Consider the following 7,003-nt stretch of genomic DNA (forward strand, 5'->3'; position numbering starts at 1 on the left):
TTTCGTTTCAGGAATTTTCCGTGTTCACAAATTGGCACGCCCAGTGGGACAATCTCTGCCTCTCATCTCTTTCTCCAAAATTCAAGCGCACTTCGAAAATTAATGGCATCAAGGAAGGCTCAAACTGTTCCCGCAACCGGCGCAAAGAACAAGAGCGTCCTCGTCGCAAGTGGTGTCACTTTGGGCATCACGACTCGAAGCATGGCAAGAGCTACTTCTGCCACCTCTTTCACCTCTGCATCAACTCTGCCAAAGGGACAAGAGTACCCCAGGCGCGAGCCTATGATCACCTTAGCCTCACTAAGGGCACCAAGGGGGGAAAGACCAAGGGAATACTCCGAATCCATGCTCTCCGATGACGATTCAAGCGGCAGTTCAGCCATGCAAGTCATGACCGCTGGAGCAACTTCAGTCGAGGAACAGCTTGCTCAAATGAATGAAGCAATCGCAAGACTAACTCGAACTGTGGAAGAAAAAGACTTGCAAATTGCGGCATTAGTCAACCGACTGGAGGCGCAGGACAGCGAGAAACCCGACCCAGAGGATGATCCACTAAAGGGAGGAGCTGGCGGAGACGAAGAACCCCCGGTGAAGAAAATCGATGGGAAGCCGAAACCAGACCAAGCAGCGGCACTCATGGGATCTCTTTCTATCCAGCAGCTGCAAGAGATGATCACCAACACCATCAAGGCACAGTACGAAGGGAGCTCATATACCTCCGGGTTGTACTCAAAGCCGTATTCAAAGAAGATCGACGCCCTAAGGATGCCGAGGGGTTATCAACCACCAAAGTTCATGCAATTTGATGGAAAGGGAAACCCGAAACAGCACGTTGCCCACTTCGTTGAAACTTGCAACAACGCAGGAACCGAAGGGGACTACCTCGCCAAGCAGTTTGTGCGCTCGCTGAAAGGAAACGCCTTTGAGTGGTACACGGATCTGGAGCCTGAGTCTATCAACAGTTGGGAGCAATTGGAGCGGGAATTCCTCAATCACTTCTACAGCACCCGCCGCACTGTGAGCATGCTAGAGCTAACAAGCACAAAGCAGTGGAAGGACGAGCCAGTCATGGACTACATCAACCGATGGCGTAATCTAAGCCTCGACTGTAAGGACAGACTCTTCGAGATTTCTTCAATCGAGATGTGCATCCAGGGCATGCAATGGGGTTTGCAATACATCCTTCAAGGCATTAAACCACGGACTTTCGAGGAATTGGCCACTCGCGCCCATGACATGGAGTTGAGCATCGCCCATCATGGGAAGAAAGAACCGATCGCCGACTATAAGAACGACAAAGTTCTTGGGACAAAGGTGGAAAAGGCTGCATGGAAACCCACCAAGGAAGCGATGATGATCAACACATCTCCTGTCAAAATATCCACACGAGGCAAGGCGATTCAAACCGAAGCTTTTCGTGATCAAGAGACGCGTAGACGCACTTTGAAGGAGCTTGAGGAGAAGACTTATCCATTCCCCGACTCTGATGTGGTTGCCATGCTAGATGACCTGTTGGACAAGAAGGTGATCAGTTTGCCTGAGTGCAGACGGCCGGAAGAGATGAATCGCACCGACAATCCAAGGTACTGTAAATTCCACCGCTTCATCAGTCATCCGACAGAAAAATGTTTCGTGCTGAAAGATCTCATCATGAAGCTGGCTCAGAAAGGAATCATCGAGCTAGATCTTGACGAAGTGGCGAAGTCAAACTATACCACCTTCACTTTTGGCTCTTCCAACTCAAAGTTTTCACCTCAACCGCTGGGGGCATCCTCAAAGACAAGCAAAGTTGAAGGATGGACTCAAGTCACTCCTAAGAAATTGCACAAGAAGCATACGTCTCCTCCACAAGTCCGCCAATCGGAAAGGGGGCAAAGCAGCTATTGTCAACCTTCAAAGCAACGTGAACGTGTTGAAGATGATGAAATTTCGACACATAGATCGTCCATCCCCATCACGATGCGCGATTTCCTGCCCGAAGACTTCTTCAATCACGCGGTCAAAGCTCCTTGCTATGAAAATTGTGAGGAACGCCTCTCCCGGATTGCTTGACAAAATTCACAAATTCTCCTCACCCGCACGAGTCTAAACTGCATGGCACAAAGCTCCTGGTCTGCACGAGCATAAAAGGCAACACCAATGCTCCTTGTTCGCACGAGCCTAAACTGCACACCAATGCTCCTTGTTCGCACGAGCCTAAACTGCATGGCACAACGCTCCTGGTCTGCACGAGCATAAAAGGCAACACCAACAGCTCCTTGTCCGCACGAGCCTAAACTGCAAGACACAATGCTCCTGGTCTGCACGAGCATAAAAAGCAACACCAACGCTCCTGGTCTGCACGAGCATAAAAGGCAACACCAACACTCCTTGCCTGCACGAGCTGAAACTGCAACACGGCACCAAATGCTCCTTGCCTGCATGAGTTAAAAATGCAAACGGCACAAAAAAGAAAATACCAAAAAAAAAAAATGTATGTATTTGAACTACGTTACGACTTGATCTCTTCTTTGGAGGGGTACGTAGGCAGCTCGAATGTTCAATTTTTCGAGTTCAGTCACATCAAAATATAAATAAATGTTTTATTAAAGAAAGTCAATTTTATTTTAAAAAAAAATGATGAATACATATGTTTATGTATTTACAAAAAAAAAAAAAAAAAAAAAAAAAAAAAAAAAAAAAGAGGTTTGTACAATATATATATGTATATATGTATACATATATATAATCTGCAATTGCTTCGGCCCAGCACGGTTCACACCATCAACAAGGCCACCAAATGTTGGGCCCAACTCCTGTGGCCCAGTTCTTCACATCCGGCTTGTCTTCTTCCCCTACGCCTCTCCAAAATGCGGAATCTGCTTACAGAGTGTGAAAAAGCGGTCAGGGCACCGCCATTTTTACAGCGGAGTGCTCCCATTCCTTCCACTTCGCCTGCATCTCCGCCCACGTCAAGAAGAACAGCCTCCTCCTGTGCCCCGTCTGCAGTACTGCCTGGAAGGAGCTGCCGTTAATCTCCGTCCAGATCTCCACAGAAAACCCAAAACTGAACCAACTCACTCTCTCTAGAAATTCGATTCTCCTTCTCCATAGCTCTCTGCAAGTGCAATGCAAAACCAATTCAAGCTTAAGCTCTCAAATATTTTTTTGATCCGCATCTGGCTCCTGCAAGACTCGAAACTTATCAGACGAGATCGAGAAAGCCGCTCCGGAGATTCGTCAGGTCGAGAGTACTCTGGTTCGAAGAATTGCAGAGCAGATCCAATTGAGGGAAGAAACTGTGGAGGAGTTCACAGATACTGGTATTGATACGAACAGTCGGGTTTCTGCCGGACCCTCGAACCCGATTCCCTATCCATCATCTCATCATCAAAATCCTAATCGTCTTCGTCAATCTCTTTCTCTGCCGGATCCGAACTCGAGCCCGTTTGGCATAATCGTCTACAGCTCCACGCCCGACTCGAACACCAAGTCGGACCCGCCATTTTCTTCCTCTCTGTCTTCGAATCTCGCGACCAGGCTGCCAAACCGGACCGAGAAAATACACCTGGCTTTTTCCAGAAGTATGAGCTTGCCTTTGACCATGGCGGACTCCGGGTTCTCACCAAGTCAAGGGGAATGCAAAAGGAAAGAAAACCGAGACTTCTAGTTCAAGTAGCAGCAGTGGAAGTAGCAGCGGAAGTGAGAGCAGCAGTAGCGGAAATGGTGGTGTTAATAATGCGGGCAGCGACTATCGAGCACGCGAGCTCTATGCTCCGCTCCACCAACTCTTCGACGCCGTCGTCCACTCTGACTCTGTGGAGTCGTCACTAAGCCTCAACCTTTCCCCCGTGTAGGACTGCTTTGTCTGTCCTCTCTTTCTCGCTTAGCAACCTCTGACGACGACAAGCACCGCCGTTCTCCTCCTGTAAAGTGACGGCTGGTGACAGCGGTAGAGGAGCAGCCGCGCGGAGCTCCGTCGCGTCGTTCAGAGTATTGCCATGGCCATTGCAGTCGCCGTCGCCGTCGTCTTCGTCTTCTCACTCTCCTTTGTCTTCACTTCCCGAACCGACTCCTCCGATCTCGGCGACTCGGGTTTCGATTCTGGTTCATTTGGTGGATTTGGATCGACGAGAAGGACCGTGCTGGCTCTGAAATCGGATCCATTGAAGCTCCTCCAGGCCCAGGAAGCCCAATTGGCGTTTTCTCCTTCACCAGCCTTTGGAATGGCAGCTTGCGGATCAGGAGCTCCGTGCTCTTCTGGTACTTCCTGATCTCTCTCAGCGCCACCGTTCCCGGCCTGAAGCGGTGAGGCTTCTTCACTCCTTCGGTCGCCGGAGCAGACTTCCGGGCTGCCTTGGGGCCTTGCCTCCGGTCGATTTCCAGGCGGTTTGCTTGGTACGTGCCTTCAAGACAAGCTGCAGGGACTTCAAGAGATCACAGCGTTGCAGCCACCACCGTTCCGCCGCCTGCTCGCATCGACGAGTGCAGCTTCGTCGCCGAGGAGACCAGAAAGGTCTTCAAAAGCTTCGATTGCAACGGCGATGGCAAGATCTCCGTCACAGCTGCCCTGTCCTCCTCCGTCCAATCCCTCATCGACAACACCGCCGTCGCCATCAAAATCATCGACAAGTCCCAAGCCGACGCCGCAATGGAGCCCCGCATCCTTCGAGAAATCTCCGCCATGCGCCGCCTCCTGCTTCACTCTCCTTCTGCCCTCCGCTGCTCCAGCTTCTGTGCATGCTTCATCCGTCATCCTCCTTGCTCCGCTCCCTGCAAATTCCCCCAGCCCATCATCGAAATTTATACCAAAAAAAAAATAATAGAAAATGGGATAGTGGAGCAAATTGGTGCTGGCACCATGTGAAAAGAAAGGGGAGGTGCATGTGGCACCAAAAGCAGACGAATAAAAAAAAAAAATAAATAATAATGATGAAATAATAATGATAATAAAAAAAATAATTAAAAAAAAAAAAAAAAAAAAAAAAAAAAAAAAGGTGGATTCTTGGTGGCTAGCACCATGCAAAAACAAAGGGAAAATGAGTTTTGGGATGAAAAAAAAAAAATATATATATATATATATATATATGTATGTATGTATGTGTATATATATATATATGTGTGTATAATATATATATATAAAGCAAAAAAAAAAAAAAGAGCCTTAAAAAAATAAAAGTCCATTTTATTTATTTATTTTCGGAAATTTTACATAAAATTGCATTCTACATACCAAAAAAAAAAAAAAAAAAAAAAAAAAAAAAAAAAAACAATTAACAAATGTGCAAACAAACGGGAGAGAGTCTTTATTGCTCAGGTGGTGTCTCAGTACTCGGCGGAACCCCAGGAGGAGGAGGCACCGAAGATTGATCATTCGGAGCTTCACTACGCGGTACAGTCCCAGAAGACGAAGGCAAATGCTGCTGGAACAAACCCACAAACCTCTGATGATCAAGTAAAATTTGACCATCAGATTCCTGCATCTGGTCAATCTTCCTCTTCATGTTTGTCGCATAGCTATGTGCGAGTTTATGCAACTGTTTATTCTCCTGCTTGAGCCCTCTAATCTCTTGTTTGAGACTCATCACTTCAGCCGCCAATGATTCAACTTGACGGGTTCGAGCAAATAGGCGTTGGGCCATATTAGACACAGAACCCGCACACTGCACACTGAGAGCCAGAGAATCCTTAACAGCCAACTCATCAGACCGTTTGGAAAGTAGTCTGTTATCTCTGGGAGTGACAAGGTTCCGGGCCACCACCGCAGCGGTCATATCATTCTTCACCACTGAATCCCCAACGGTAAGAGGACCAGTGGGGGATATGAAGGATGGGCGCCATATGTTGTCTGGAGAAGAAGGGACTGCCTCTTCACCAAGATTCAAGTCAAAACGACGATCGGAGGGGCCAGACATTTTCAAAGGTGTTAAAGAAAGAAGAGGTCGGACAAATCGAGATCTTAGAAGTGCAAGAAGGTACAAGCAAAAATTCGAGTGTGCTTTGAAATGAACTGCCTGCCTCTATAAAAATCAGCACTCGACGGGATTTCAGAGATCGAAGAGGCGAGCTCAGAATTCGAAGAGGCCATTCAAAAATCGAAGAGGCAAGCTCAGAAATCGGAGAAGCATCTTGCTTTTCCAGACGCGTCGGCACCCGTCACACGCAAACTCAGCTTTGCGGAAATCACGGGTAATTTGTCGAAGCGCCGATCCCAGATATCGAAGAGGCGCCAGTCTTTTTCAGCCGCGTCATCACCTGTCATATGCACACTCAACTTTGCGCAAATCACGGGCAATTTGTCGAAGATTTTCGGTGAAGGAGAAAGCACGTGAAAGTTTACTGTTCAATCACGCGTTAGTTGCCGACACGAGTGAAAGAATAGTACCTCTACAGGTATCAAAGAACTTCCTATAACTGTCCACCTTCACCTTCCACAGCAAGGAAGACATACAGAGCCTTTCTTCATCTAAAAAAAAAAAATGCTTTCCCAACGAAGCCTCTCGAGTCATTCAATGTTCCTTATTCCTTGGGGTACCTCTGCAAGCCAATGACTCCAAAGCAAAAGTATCTCATATCACTAGGGTAGAAAGCAAGAGTATCTCATATCATGCGTTCTCCCTGTCCTTTCCTTTGTCCTTGTTCTTACCTACAAAGACAAGGATAAAGAAAACAATATGCCGGAACTTCCACTCAAACTCGGGTAAGGAACCGACTGCTTGGAACCCTTCCCTGATTGCCTGCCTAGCACTGCTCTCGAGTACTCGTCTCCCACTGCTGCTGTACTTCCATAGAAGCTGTCACATCTGCTTGGAGAACAGATAAGGCAAGTGAAAATGATACCTTGCAGCATGTGGAGACAACGTGCTGAAGAAACAAGCAGAGAAGAAGGCGGTCTGCACAGTCAACTCAGTAGAAGGAGTCCGAGCTGAAGAACTCGAGAAGCTGCCATATCTGCCTGAAGAAACAAGCAGAGAAGAATGCAGCATGCTCAGTTAACTCGGCAGAAAGAGTCTGAGATGAAGAA

This window comes from Malus sylvestris, chromosome 7 (assembly GCF_916048215.2).
Source record: "Malus sylvestris chromosome 7, drMalSylv7.2, whole genome shotgun sequence".
NCBI classification, from domain to species: domain Eukaryota; kingdom Viridiplantae; phylum Streptophyta; class Magnoliopsida; order Rosales; family Rosaceae; genus Malus; species Malus sylvestris.